A 15,716-nucleotide genomic window follows, 5' to 3' on the forward strand; every position below is an offset into this window, starting at 1 on the left:
TAAGCTTAAAACTTCCCCGTAGAAGTGGTTCAATCTTAATTTTAGAACTTTCGTGACTGCAGGAATTATTATTTGGTTCTTTCGGTTAAGTCACGTCTAAAGATAAAATAATAAATTAAATTAAATAATAGAATACGACGTTTCGATTGCAACACAAGCAATCATCATCAGGTATAATGAAATAGCGACATAATATCTAACCAGAAAACTATAGACAGACATATTAGCAGACAGATATCACAAGATACATACATAGCGAGAGCAACACAGGTGACAGAGAGGGGTGATCGTCTCTGTGGGGTGGCCTTAAATAGACAGAGGGGGGGGCGGAGGCAGAGAGAGGGAGGGGGGTTAGAAAAAATTAGCATATCAATGAGTGGTCCAAAAGAAAACGTGGTGCTGCGAGTACGATGGCACAGCAAGCAAGCCTGAAAATCAGGAGAAAGACACACTAAAATTAAATAACCTAGTAAAATATCGAAATGTAATGTAATACAACACAGAGGGTCGGTCAACACACAATTAACGCATAGCCTGGTTGATTACGTATTTCAAAGATTGCTAAGTTAGAATTTAAGTGTGAACATTCTAAAGAGGACACAGGCAGAGAAAACAAGTCGCCAGAGAGAGAGAAAAAAAGATAAGCTTAAAACTTCCCCGTAGAAGTGGTTCAATCTTAATTTTAGAACTTTCGTGACTGCAGGAATTATTATTTGGTTCTTTCGGTTAAGTCACGTCTAAAGATAAAATAATAAATTAAATTAAATAATAGAATACGACGTTTCGATTGCAACACAAGCAATCATCATCAGGTATAATGAAATAGCGACATAATATCTAACCAGAAAACTATAGACAGACATATTAGCAGACAGATATCACAAGATACATACATAGCGAGAGCAACACAGGTGACAGAGAGGGGTGATCGTCTCTGTGGGGTGGCCTTAAATAGACAGAGGGGGGGGCGGAGGCAGAGAGAGGGAGGGGGGTTAGAAAAAATTAGCATATCAATGAGTGGTCCAAAAGAAAACGTGGTGCTGCGAGTACGATGGCACAGCAAGCAAGCCTGAAAATCAGGAGAAAGACACACTAAAATTAAATAACCTAGTAAAATATCGAAATGTAATGTAATACAACACAGAGGGTCGGTCAACACACAATTAACGCATAGCCTGGTTGATTACGTATTTCAAAGATTGCTAAGTTAGAATTTAAGTGTGAACATTCTAAAGAGGACACAGGCAGAGAAAACAAGTCGCCAGAGAGAGAGAAAAAAAGATAAGCTTAAAACTTCCCCGTAGAAGTGGTTCAATCTTAATTTTAGAACTTTCGTGACTGCAGGAATTATTATTTGGTTCTTTCGGTTAAGTCACGTCTAAAGATAAAATAATAAATTAAATTAAATAATAGAATACGACGTTTCGATTGCAACACAAGCAATCATCATCAGGTATAATGAAATAGCGACATAATATCTAACCAGAAAACTATAGACAGACATATTAGCAGACAGATATCACAAGATACATACATAGCGAGAGCAACACAGGTGACAGAGAGGGTGATCGTCTCTGTGGGGTGGCCTTAAATAGACAGAGGGGGGGGCGGAGGCAGAGAGAGGGAGGGGGGTTAGAAAAAATATTTAAGGCCACCCCACAGAGACGATCACCCCTCTCTGTCACCTGTGTTGCTCTCGCTATGTATGTATCTTGTGATATCTGTCTGCTAATATGTCTGTCTATAGTTTTCTGGTTAGATATTATGTCGCTATTTCATTATACCTGATGATGATTGCTTGTGTTGCAATCGAAACGTCGTATTCTATTATTTAATTTAATTTATTATTTTATCTTTAGACGTGACTTAACCGAAAGAACCAAATAATAATTCCTGCAGTCACGAAAGTTCTAAAATTAAGATTGAACCACTTCTACGGGGAAGTTTTAAGCTTATCTTTTTTCTCTCTCTCTGGCGACTTGTTTTCTCTGCCTGTGTCCTCTTTAGAATGTTCACACTTAAATTCTAACTTAGCAATCTTTGAAATACGTAATCAACCAGGCTATGCGTTAATTGTGTGTTGACCGACCCTCTGTGTTGTATTACATTACATTTCGATATTTTACTAGGTTATTTAATTTTAGTGTGTCTTTCTCCTGATTTTCAGGCTTGCTTGCTGTGCCATCGTACTCGCAGCACCACGTTTTCTTTTGGACCACTCATTGATAAGCTAATTTTTTCTAACCCCCCTCCCTCTCTCTGCCTCCGCCCCCCCCTCTGTCTATTTAAGGCCACCCCACAGAGACGATCACCCCTCTCTGTCACCTGTGTTGCTCTCGCTATGTATGTATCTTGTGATATCTGTCTGCTAATATGTCTGTCTATAGTTTTCTGGTTAGATATTATGTCGCTATTTCATTATACCTGATGATGATTGCTTGTGTTGCAATCGAAACGTCGTATTCTATTATTTAATTTAATTTATTATTGTATCTTTAGACGTGACTTAACCGAAAGAACCAAATAATAATTCCTGCAGTCACGAAAGTTCTAAAATTAAGATTGAACCACTTCTACGGGGAAGTTTTAAGCTTATCTTTTTTCTCTCTCTCTGGCGACTTGTTTTCTCTGCCTGTGTCCTCTTTAGAATGTTCACACTTAAATTCTAACTTAGCAATCTTTGAAATACGTAATCAACCAGGCTATGCGTTAATTGTGTGTTGACCGACCCTCTGTGTTGTATTACATTACATTTCGATATTTTACTAGGTTATTTAATTTTAGTGTGTCTTTCTCCTGATTTTCAGGCTTGCTTGCTGTGCCATCGTACTCGCAGCACCACGTTTTCTTTTGGACCACTCATTGATATGCTAATTTTTTCTAACCCCCCTCCCTCTCTCTGCCTCCGCCCCCCCCTCTGTCTATTTAAGGCCACCCCACAGAGACGATCACCCCTCTCTGTCACCTGTGTTGCTCTCGCTATGTATGTATCTTGTGATATCTGTCTGCTAATATGTCTGTCTATAGTTTTCTGGTTAGATATTATGTCGCTATTTCATTATACCTGATGATGATTGCTTGTGTTGCAATCGAAACGTCGTATTCTATTATTTAATTTAATTTATTATTTTATCTTTAGACGTGACTTAACCGAAAGAACCAAATAATAATTCCTGCAGTCACGAAAGTTCTAAAATTAAGATTGAACCACTTCTACGGGGAAGTTTTAAGCTTATCTTTTTTCTCTCTCTCTGGCGACTTGTTTTCTCTGCCTGTGTCCTCTTTAGAATGTTCACACTTAAATTCTAACTTAGCAATCTTTGAAATACGTAATCAACCAGGCTATGCGTTAATTGTGTGTTGACCGACCCTCTGTGTTGTATTACATTACATTTCGATATTTTACTAGGTTATTTAATTTTAGTGTGTCTTTCTCCTGATTTTCAGGCTTGCTTGCTGTGCCATCGTACTCGCAGCACCACGTTTTCTTTTGGACCACTCATTGATAAGCTAATTTTTTCTAACCCCCCTCCCTCTCTCTGCCTCCGCCCCCCCCTCTGTCTATTTAAGGCCACCCCACAGAGACGATCACCCCTCTCTGTCACCTGTGTTGCTCTCGCTATGTATGTATCTTGTGATATCTGTCTGCTAATATGTCTGTCTATAGTTTTCTGGTTAGATATTATGTCGCTATTTCATTATACCTGATGATGATTGCTTGTGTTGCAATCGAAACGTCGTATTCTATTATTTAATTTAATTTATTATTTTATCTTTAGACGTGACTTAACCGAAAGAACCAAATAATAATTCCTGCAGTCACGAAAGTTCTAAAATTAAGATTGAACCACTTCTACGGGGAAGTTTTAAGCTTATCTTTTTTCTCTCTCTCTGGCGACTTGTTTTCTCTGCCTGTGTCCTCTTTAGAATGTTCACACTTAAATTCTAACTTAGCAATCTTTGAAATACGTAATCAACCAGGCTATGCGTTAATTGTGTGTTGACCGACCCTCTGTGTTGTATTACATTACATTTCGATATTTTACTAGGTTATTTAATTTTAGTGTGTCTTTCTCCTGATTTTCAGGCTTGCTTGCTGTGCCATCGTACTCGCAGCACCACGTTTTCTTTTGGACCACTCATTGATATGCTAATTTTTTCTAACCCCCCTCCCTCTCTCTGCCTCCGCCCCCCCCCCTCTGTCTATTTAAGGCCACCCCACAGAGACGATCACCCCTCTCTGTCACCTGTGTTGCTCTCGCTATGTATGTATCTTGTGATATCTGTCTGCTAATATGTCTGTCTATAGTTTTCTGGTTAGATATTATGTCGCTATTTCATTATACCTGATGATGATTGCTTGTGTTGCAATCGAAACGTCGTATTCTATTATTTAATTTAATTTATTATTTTATCTTTAGACGTGACTTAACCGAAAGAACCAAATAATAATTCTGCAACTCAGTTGGACTCACTACACATGGATTTCCTCCCAGAAAATAAAAAACCCCTTCCAATTGAACATGTATTGCTCATCTATCCCAATGCTGGAAATTACTTGCAAAATTACTGAATTCGGATGACACATGCAATCATCATCCCCTCCTGCTGCCAAAAAAATGGCATGACCCTCGTTAAAAATATTCTTGAGACTTAGGATTTTCTGGGTCAGGAAGTGTAACAATAATAAAAATGTCCTTGTCCCTAACTCTTGTTTCTGTCCTCCTGACAGGTGGAGGTGAATGTGAGTGTGCGCCACATGTACCTGTACAGCCGCGAGGTGCGTGGGGTGGTGGCACGTCTCCGCGCCGAGTGTGGGTCACTGTCCGTGCACGCAGTTGCCTTGGCCCACACTCAAGGTGATCTGAACAAGGCCTTGGGACACGTTCGTAATGAGAAACAGGCAAATGTGCAAGCTTCTAGCATGCGATCGCGACGACCTACACGTGAGGTGGTAAGTCTTGAATAATAATAATTTAGTTGACAGTAATACCCTGGTTTATGTCGGGGATGCTTTCCTTAAATGTGCGACAACGAATACCGAAACGACGTAAATCAACGCAATTTTGCCACGAGGACTAAACAATGCTGAAGCCGTGTTAATGCGTGCATCTTCATCCTAGACGTATCCGCAACATTACATTCAATTACTAAAAATACTACACTCAATACTAGTTTCGGCAGTAAACGTTAAAACATTATTAGCAGTACATTATGAAAATAAAATCACTAAAATATCATGCGTAATTACTATATTGTACTCCACAGTACAGAACATTTCTTTATGCGCGATACAAAGTAGTTTGTGTACTGGGTTAGGTGGAGGTGAAGGTTGAGAGGCGACGGTTATGAGAAAGGGCAGACGATGCTGTCAGCGACATGAGTGTGGGTTGAGGCAACGCTAGTCGGGTAGCGGTGGTGTTGATAATGAAGTGACAACGTATTTTCTAAACGATATAAAAGGGGGAGGTGTAAAATTGCAAGGCTTACAGCGCAAGGCTATCACGAAGGCGCAGTACAGCACATACAGTAGTCTGCAGTAGCTACATGTTGTGATGTTGCTTTGTGGAATGCCAATTGAGGAATTTGTCGGTCATTTGTGAATTTGGAAAATTTGAACCGTGACAGCAACACACATTGGCCTACTCTTATCAAAATAGCTTCTTTGCCCATCCTAGGACGGAAGCTGTAATATTTACGAAAAAAATTAGCAGAGTATAATTGTATCTTGTGTTAATTGAATGGCAGTGAATCTTGCACGAAATTATGTCATAAAACACTTCACTGCATTTCACTGTAGCACTGTATATAACTGACCTTCAATTTGTTCTAATTCACTGCTCTGATACTTTATTATTTTCTGCTTTCGCCCGCTGGGGTGCAAATAAATTGGATTGCAATACAATATCTGGAAAATCACCGAGAAATGTCTATTTAACCAAAATGTAGAAGCATAAATTAGACTTATCTTAGGAATAAATATAGACCCCAAATCCAATTTGTTGCCGCGTAGAATTATTTATTAGATTCATTTTAAATAAAGAATCGTGAAACTTAAAGCGAATTTGCAACAAATAATAATTCTGCTCTACCTTAATGGCGGGGGTGCGGCATGTGGAGTGACGTCACGCGCGGGACACAAACTCCCTAATTAATAATCATGAGCGGATGACGTCACTGATGTGGACCACGCCACCCACCTTCTCATTAATAATCAAGAGTGGATGATGTCATTCCACATGGAGTTCCCCCCCCTGATCAATAATCATGAGCGGATTCCGTCACTCCACATGGAGCTCCCCCCCTTCATCAATAATCATGGCATGATGACGTCACTCATGTGGACCCTGGCCCCACCCCCTCATTAATAATCATGAGCGGGTCTTTATTTTCGATTGAATATTTCAGATTAACTGCAATACACCCGTCCTTGGACGGGCTATAGGCTACTTTTATAATAATTTAGAAGCAAAAATTAGACTTACCTTTTGTTTCAAGTGCTGAAGAAATAAATAAAGACACCAAATACACTTTGTTGCTGCGTAGAAATATTGATTTGATTACATTTCAATAAAGAAACGTCAAATTTAAAGTTAATTTGCGTAAAACAAATTATTTCCAATCAACCTGCGGGAATGTAAAAATCCACCCGCTCATGATTATGAATGAGGGGGGGGTGTCTCTTTTGCAGTGACGTCACGTACGGATTTAGCACTGCTGCGTATATTTATTTTTTACTTTCTGTAAAGAAACGTCATATTTGAAGCAACTTTGCGAAAAAACTATCTTTCCACTCGGCCTTCCGCGTGAGTGTAAAAATCCACCCGCTCATGATTATTTTATTATTAATGACGGGGGAGGGGGTATGTGGAGTGACGTCACGTGCATTACACACATTTCTGGGCTATTATAGTAGTAATGCCATCAGCGGGAATTGTAACGTCCACTGTGAAGCGTCACTTTCATGTAAATTGCATCATCAGAATCGCTGATTTAGATCTCTGTGTCGCGAGAAGAAAGCTCACAGTGGTCCATGGGCGACCGGGATTTTGCTTCGGTGGCCATTGGACTTTGGAACTCTGTCAAAGTTGGTCAGGGAGTCTAGTTCAGTTTGGGCCTTCAGGTCCCCCCTAAAAATATTTATCTTTTAAGAAAGCATCTCGAATTTTAACTTTGCCACTTCTTACCCCCCCCCCCCCCCCATTGTAAGGCACCTTGATGTTTTATGCATGGGGTCAGTAAAAGAGAAGAAGCAGAAAGAGAAGTGTTGTGAGCTGCGGTCGTGAGTGAATGTGTGTACAGGTGAGCGTGTAGCTCGGTGAGTGAGCGTGTGGGTGATTTGCCACAGTGTAATGGTTAGCACACTGGATTTGCGATGATCCTAAGGTCACCAGTTTGTTTCTATGGCAGTTGAAACAACGGTGCAAGTCTCTCGAATTCCCCCCCCCTCCACTTGTGTAAGAACTCATCATATATTCGTCGAAAATGTAAAAAAACAATTCAGGACCTGACTGTGACTCAGTGTGGATCTCCTGGAGTCAGTCTATTTTATTATTATAAAGAATTAAAGGGGCTGTTTGATGACACGACTAGAGAGCTGGCTTGCACTGCAGGGAACTTAATATTCAACTTGGATTCCGCAACCCTCAATGGCTATTTTAAGTTAAATTTGTGCATGTAAGACTCGCACAAACAACCATACCCAGAAACCCATAGACTCCAACAGAGACTCATACATTACTACAGACACTCAGACTCACACAGCGACCCCATACTCACAGAGACCGATAGACATGCACAGAGACCCATAGCCTCACACAGAGATCCATACACTCAAAGGCCCAAAAACTCACAGAAATCCATAGATTCGCACAGATGTCAATAGAATTTTAATTTGAATATTTATTTATACTGGATGAATCTGATGAGCTATAACGATGTTTTTGTAATGTAGTAACTCGGCGGGAGACGACTTCACGGGTAACACACTCTTTATTTTATCAAACTTGGTTACAGGTGACTAACACCTACTTTGTATCTCGGGTGACAAACACCCACTTAGCTACTTGGCGACTAACGCCCACTGAGCTACTAGGATGACCCACATCCACTTAGTACTCGGGTGACAAACACCCACTTAGCTACTTGGCGACTAACGCCCACTGAGCTACTCGGATGACCAACATCCACTTAGTACTCGGGTGACAAACACCCACTTAGCTACTTGGCGACTAACGCCCACTGAGCTACTCGGATGACCAACATCCTCTTAGCTACTTGGCGACTAACGCCACTGAGCTACTCGGATGACCAACATCCACTTAGTACTCGGGTGACAAACACCCACTTAGCTACTTGGCGACTAACGCCCACTGAGCTACTCGGATGACCAACATCCACTTAGCTACTCGGCGACTAACGCCACTGAGCTACTCGGATGCACTAGGTCTTCAGCTCCGTCTTCGGGTCTTCAACTGGGTAACTCTCCCCGAGTGCTCTCGCGCGTCCCCCTTTATACCCCACCTGCGGACGTCGCTGCGAGCACCCACTTATTCGACCAATCGCCGGGCGCTGGCTACGATCCTCTTTTCCCACATCTCATCGTGCCTCACCACTCACGCCGCGCCGCCCCGTCATCTGTCACTCCCGGCGCGCGCGTCCACACCACGCCCACAACGCGTGCCCAACCCCGCACCCCGCGCCGCCCCGTGATCCATCACTGTCACAGTCGGCGCACGTCAATACCACCACTACATCACCCCCTACCACATAGCTCGCAGCCGCCCCGGCTGCTACAAAAATATACAAACCCTCCCTGTGTGCCCCGTAACACAACACAACAACTAAGCTAACAACACAACACGACGCGAACACCACCATCCGCAACCCTCAACCAATGCCACCGCGACAATAGAACAATATATACAAACCGGCGAGTGACAATAGCAATGTGTATACAAAAAAAAATAAATGGAAATTTTTTTTTTTTCTTTCGACTCGTGCAGTGTCCCCTTTTCTTCCGAGCGTCCCTACAACGGGACATTACCCCGGCAGAGGGGAACACCGGGCGAGCTCGGTGTAGAGCACAAAAAAAACCGTCCTCATGAAAATTGTTGAGACCTAGCCCGAGTCCGCCTTGCCGGTCCGTCGTACGGCACCAGACGCGGTTGAACGTCCGGTGGTGCCGGCGGTTCAGGAAGACATCGGCCAGGCATCGAGGACTCGTGCGTGCCCCGGGGTTCAGGCTCTCGACGGTCAGCAGCCGTCAAGCCCGAGGCACCTGGGGGTGGGTCAGGTGGAGACACGTGAGGATCAGCCTGCGACACCTCCCTCCCCGAGTCGACGGTCACATCACACGCCCGGTCGTCACGGCACAGAACGGGGTCACACGGTGCCGCATAGGGCTTCAGTCGGGAGGGGTGCACATACCAACGGCGTTTCCCCCATTTAATCTGTATACTCTGGGGCCGTGCAACCCGCACAATTTCCACCGGTCCCCTCCAAGGTCTCAACAACTTGGGGGACGTAGCCAACGGTGCATGTGGACAATGCAGCCAGGCCTTATCGCCTGGTTTCCAATCATGCGTATGCACCCTCCGCTCATGCAATTTCTCGTTTGCAATTTGCCGCGACCGCGAATTCAACCTTGCCCCCTCCCGCGCTTCAGTCAATTTGGCGATATTAAATTTGATGTGGTCTGCCAATTTAGATTTTGCACGTGGCTGGGAAATCCCCAGTTGGACGTCCATGGCCGGATCGGCCTCCCGCCCATACATAAGAAAAAATGGGGAAAACCCTGTCGCCGCATGAGGGGCCATTCGATAGGCCGCGAGTACCCCCGGCACCTGTAAGTCCCAATCAACCTGATCGTCGCAGACCTGTTGGCACAACATAGACGTAATCGTTCTGTTCAGACGCTCAACCATCCCGTCAGTCTGCGGGTGGTAGGGGGAAGTACGCACTTTCTTTGTACCCAACAGGTCGCACACCTCGCGCAACAAAACGCTCGAAAAATTCTTCCCTTGATCCGTCAGCAAGCGTTCGGGGGCGCCCTTGTCCAACACATAACCCTGGACAAAGGCGTCCGCCACCGCCGCAGCCGACTGGTTGGCGAGCGGCCATGCCATAGGCCATCGGGTGAAGTATTCCACGCCAACCAGCAGGAACCTATTTCCCCTTGGTGTAACCGGAAAGGGCCCCAAGATGTCCAACGCTACCAATTCGTTTATACGCGAAACCTGAATGGATTGCAGCGGTGGATTAGCTGCCAATGGTGGCGGTTTCCTTTTGGCGCACCCTACGCATCCCTTAAGAATATTCGCCACGTCGTTACCCATCCCCGGCCAATAATAGTCTCGCTGGATTAGGGCGAGCGTTTTGTGAAAACCCAGATGCATGAGCCGTTCATGAGCTGCCAGAACAACCCTACCCCGCATAGCAACAGGCACAACGAGCACGTGACGCCGGGACATGTTGTCCCACCTCATCAACAGGCCCTGTCTGCACACCCAGGAACCGACCCGCGCCTCCCCTTGTTCGGGAGCGCCAACTTTCCGACGCAGCGTAAGTAGGGAGCTGTCGGACATCTGGAGGCGGCCCCACTCAATGAGGGGCAACGACAACAGCGAATCCCTCCCCGTGGGGGCGTCCTCTCCCGGGGTGTCAGTGGCGGCGAGCGCAACTCCCGGGGTGCCGGCGACCGGGGGTTTGCACCGCGCTGATCCCAACAAACATGTGCAGTCCGTGCACGGCGGCAACCGCGACAAGGCGTCCGCGTTTGAGTGCCGCAACCCCTTGCGGTAAATCGTCGTGAATTGGTAGTCTTGAAGGACCTCCAACCATCGGGACAATTGGCCCGATGGCTGCGCCACGCGCATAGCGTATTGTAGAGCCGCATGGTCCGTCCGGACCGTAAAATGACGGCCGTAAAGATACGGCCTGAATTGCTGTGTAAAGAACACAATGGCTAACAATTCACGACGAGTTACGCAATAGCGTTGTTCTGCGGGGGAAAGAACCCTACTACCGTAGGCGACCACCCGTTCAACCCCCCCGACCAACTGTGAGAGCACCCCCCCGATACCCGTATTGCTGGCGTCCGTGTCAAGCAAAAACGGTTGTGTGAAATCGGGGTAACACAAGGGGGGAGCCTGCACCAAAGCGTCACGGAGGGAGCAGAACGCATCCTCCTCCTCTGCCCCCCAGTGAAACCTCACACCCTTAGCCGTCAAAGCGTGCAGGGGCTTGGCTATGGTGGCAAATTGCTTGACAAAACGACGGTAATAGGAGGCAAAACCAATGAAACTACGAACCTCCGTGACCGAGGTTGGCGTTGGCCATGAGCTGACGCAATGCGTCTTAGCAGGGTCCGTCGAGATCCCTGAACGACTGACGATATGGCCCAAATACCTGACCGATTCCCGAAGCAGAAAACATTTAGCCGGTTTAAATTTAAGCTTAGCGGAACGCATCCTGAGGAACACCGCTCTCAGTCGCTGGAGGTGCTCCTCGAAAGTCCGACTAAAGACGATAATATCGTCAAGATAAATCAAACAGGTATCCCATTGGAGGCCCGACAAAACCAATTCCATGAGTCTCTGGAACGTGGCGGGAGCGGAATGTAAGCCCATGGGCAAACGGTTGAATTCAAAAAGGCCCCCAGGTGTCCGGAAAGCAGTTTTAGGTTTAGACTCGTTATCGAGTGGCAATTGCCAAAATCCAGAAAGCAGATCGAGTGTGGAAAAAAACTGCGCTCCCGCCAAGGCATCCAGCGACTCATCCATCCTGGGGAGCGGATACGCATCCGCCATCGAGATTTTGTTTAAGCGGCGGAAATCGACACAAAACCGCAAGGACCCGTCCTGTTTCTTTACTAGGACAATAGGAGCACCCCACGGACTAGAAGAGGGCGAAATGATATCGGCCGCCAACATATCATTAACCGCCGATTGCACATGTTCCTTCTCGGCCGGGCTGAACCGGAAGGGATTCTGACGAATAGGGGCCGCGTCCCCTGTAGCTATGTGGTGGCGCAACAGGTCAGTGCAGCCGATATCGTACTTATGTTTGCTGAACACGTCAGCAAACTCGATGAGCAAACCCCTCAATGCTCCCAATTGCACCCCGGACAAGTTAGCAGAACCCGCACACAGCGAGTCCAACCACTCAGTCCCCTCATCACTTTGAGGATGCGACTCGACAGTAAAATCTGCTTGAGCCACGAGCCGTTCCTCAACGGGCAGCGGCGCGGCGTGAGCCAGCACCATTCCCTGCGCAATTACGGCCGGCCGCGACCCCGTATTCAGGACCATTACGAACGGCTCACTGTCCCCTCTCACCACGGTTTGAGCAACCGCTAAGTCGAGGCCCTTACTGGCTCTGTTTGACGGCCCCAACAGCACCCCCTGTGCCTCCGCACCCACCTCGAGTGGCTTCCTGAACCGAAGGGGTACTAACATTTGCGATCCCGGGGGTACCCGTACAGTGTGAGTCGCCAGCGCCTGCACCGTCGCACAAACCGTGCGCACTTTGATAGGGCTCGACAAGAAGGCAACCCGCCGACCTGACGGAAGCTCTATGCAGGCCTGATCAATAAGAATTTTGATGGGCATTTTTGACAAAAAGTCCGTACCTAGCAAACAGGGAACGGCCAGCGATGATGATACAAAAATAGGGCCCGCTAATTTAATGTCCCCAATGCAAATAGTCGCCCGAATCTGGCCGATGATCCCCAGGGATCCCCCATTCGCCGCATAAAATGGCACGTCTACTGGCAGAAGGGGTCTACTTTGGACGGGAAGAATGTTATAAATAAGGTCCGAGATGATGGTGGCCGACGCACCCGTGTCAACAAGCACCCGGACCTCAACCCCGTCAATGAACCCCGTTACCACGGACGACCCGGCTGACGCAGCCACGATCCTGTGGGCCAATTCGGACCACTCGACTGCTTGCGGGCCGCGTACGGACCCCCCTCGCCGAATTGAACCCCCGGCACCCAACCGCGAACCCCCCACCGCGAAGCGGCGACCCGAATGTGCCGTGTTTGTGGACCGAACGTGTGAGGTGCCGCGACTTGCCGGGTTTTGTTGGGATGACTTGTGGCCCTGGTCGTCGTCCCGACGGGGTCCTGCGGCGCGCGGACGCGGGGCCCGGCACCCGGCTGCGACGTGACCCCGAAGGCCGCAGTTGTAGCAGACGACGGACGTCGTAGGTTTCGGTTGCTCCAGCTTGCGGGGCGAACGTGTGGGCGAACGACCTCCCGTTCTCCACTCCCCCGGACACGATGCAGCGAAGCCCCGCTCCTGCACCGCAGCTGGCTGAGGTTCGGCGATCGTGGCGGCCAGTGCCGCATTCCCCGGCCATTTGCAGACGACCCCCGGCTTGCGTTTGAGGACCTCGTACGCGTGAATGCTCGTGGCGATCGCCAGGGAGCAGATCTCCATCTCGTCTGCCACGTTGATGGGGACCCCCAACTCGTGGGCCAACACCAGCAGCTGCTCCGTCACCATGGCGTCCTTCCCCTCCTTATCCATGCGGGGAAAAGCCGCGTCCGCCAAGGCGAGCAGTGCCGTGCGGTAGGCTAGCGTCGTTTCCCCAGCCACCTTCCGCCGATCGTAGAACTGGTGGCGGCACGTGGAGGGCGGCCCGAACACCTTCGCCATCAGGTGTAGTGCGGCCTGGAGCGTAGAGCGGGACGACCTTGCAGCAGATGTGAAGGCTGCAAGCGCGTCGTCGTCAAGCATCGCTGGCAACGCACGCAGGGCAGTGGTGTCGGACCACCCCGACATCTCCTGATGAGCGAGGAACCTTCGTTGGAAGGCTCCCCAGTCGCCCCCATCCGCCTTGAACGCCGACAGCGCGGGCAATCTTTGCTGGAGGACCCGATCGTCGTCGACGTCGGAGAGATTTTCCCGCGCTCCGCTGGAGTTGTGTAAAATGTCGGCTCGGTTGTCAGGCGCAAAATGGAGGGCTCCGGCGCGCGCCGATGACGTGGGCTGCGCTGCGCGGAGGTGTCCGGCCACGTGGCGTCCGTCTTTCCCGCCAATCGGTGGCGGCCCCCCAAAAACGGCGGCAACTTCCAGACTTTTGGCGCGAAGCGCCCTTTGGCGGGAATCCTCCACCGTCGCTTCCTCCACGACCCCCGCAGCCGTTTTTCCGCTCGCCGGAACGGAGATGTCGGCCAAGACAGCGGCGGCGGCGAGTAGCAACTCCGCCAACCGGGCGTGCGCGTCCTGGAGGCCGGTGTCGGAGGCAAGCGGAGCGTCGGCCATCACCGCGAAGTGCTGCATCGGCGGCAACTCCTCGTCCTCTACTCCCGAGGTCGGTGTCCCCGGTACGCCGTCGTCATCCCGACCTCGCTCGTGGGTACGGGTAGTCTTCCTTGTGTCCATACTTCTTGAAGACAGGTTTACTTCTGACGCCAGTTGTAATGTAGTAACTCGGCGGGAGACGACTTCACGGGTAACACACTCTTTATTTTATCAAACTTGGTTACAGGTGACTAACACCTACTTTGTATCTCGGGTGACAAACACCCACTTAGCTACTTGGCGACTAACGCCCACTGAGCTACTAGGATGACCCACATCCACTTAGTACTCGGGTGACAAACACCCACTTAGCTACTTGGCGACTAACGCCCACTGAGCTACTCGGATGACCAACATCCACTTAGTACTCGGGTGACAAACACCCACTTAGCTACTTGGCGACTAACACCCACTGAGCTACTCGGATGACCAACATCCTCTTAGCTACTTGGCGACTAACGCCACTGAGCTACTCGGATGACCAACATCCACTTAGTACTCGGGTGACAAACACCCACTTAGCTACTTGGCGACTAACGCCCACTGAGCTACTCGGATGACCAACATCCACTTAGCTACTCGGCGACTAACGCCACTGAGCTACTCGGATGCACTAGGTCTTCAGCTCCGTCTTCGGGTCTTCAACTGGGTAACTCTCCCCGAGTGCTCTCGCGCGTCCCCCTTTATACCCCACCTGCGGACGTCGCTGCGAGCACCCACTTATTCGACCAATCGCCGGGCGCTGGCTACGATCCTCTTTTCCCACATCTCATCGTGCCTCACCACTCACGCCGCGCCGCCCCGTCATCTGTCACTCCCGGCGCGCGCGTCCACACCACGCCCACAACGCGTGCCCAACCCCGCACCCCGCGCCGCCCCGTGATCCATCACTGTCACAGTCGGCGCACGTCAATACCACCACTACATTTTCACAGACGTCCAATCGGGTGGGTCAGAAAATAACAACAAAAATACAATACAAAAACATCACAGGAAAAGTAAACAAATTGTTTCGAAATATACAAATTAAATTGAACTCTTTTTATCTTACCATTGACTCATACAAACATGTTGGACTCGCACAGAGACCTTAACCACTAAACCTCGAACAATTAAAACGCTCTAAACCCCTAACTATCTAAATCCATAACCATCTAAACCGCTAACCCTCTCAACCCATTTACCCTTACAACCCTAATCTTTAAACCCCTCGCCCTCTAAAAGCTTAAACTCTAAACCACCAAAACACTAACCATCTCAACCCCTAACCCTCTAAATTCCTATACCCCTAACCCTCAACCCCTTTACCCTTAAAACCCTAACCCACCAAAACCCTCACTCTCTAAACCCCTTATTCTTTTAACCCTAACCGTCTAAGCCATTAAAAACCAAAACTTCTAAACC

The 15,716-nt window shown here is 48.3% G+C and overlaps 1 long non-coding RNA gene across 1 annotated transcript in view; it reads left to right on the top strand.

Moving 5' to 3' along the window:
• Positions 1 to 15,716, top strand: part of LOC144739902 (uncharacterized) — a 34,106-nt gene that overhangs the window by 13,755 nt on the left and 4,635 nt on the right. Inside the window, exon 3 of the long non-coding RNA XR_013589538.1 lies at positions 4,733 to 4,954. This is a non-coding gene — a long non-coding RNA (uncharacterized LOC144739902). The remainder of the gene's footprint in view (positions 1 to 4,732; positions 4,955 to 15,716) is intronic.

This window comes from Lampetra planeri, unplaced genomic scaffold (genome assembly GCF_965212315.1).
Source record: "Lampetra planeri unplaced genomic scaffold, kcLamPlan1.2.h2 scaffold_178, whole genome shotgun sequence".
NCBI lineage: Eukaryota > Metazoa > Chordata > Hyperoartia > Petromyzontiformes > Petromyzontidae > Lampetra > Lampetra planeri.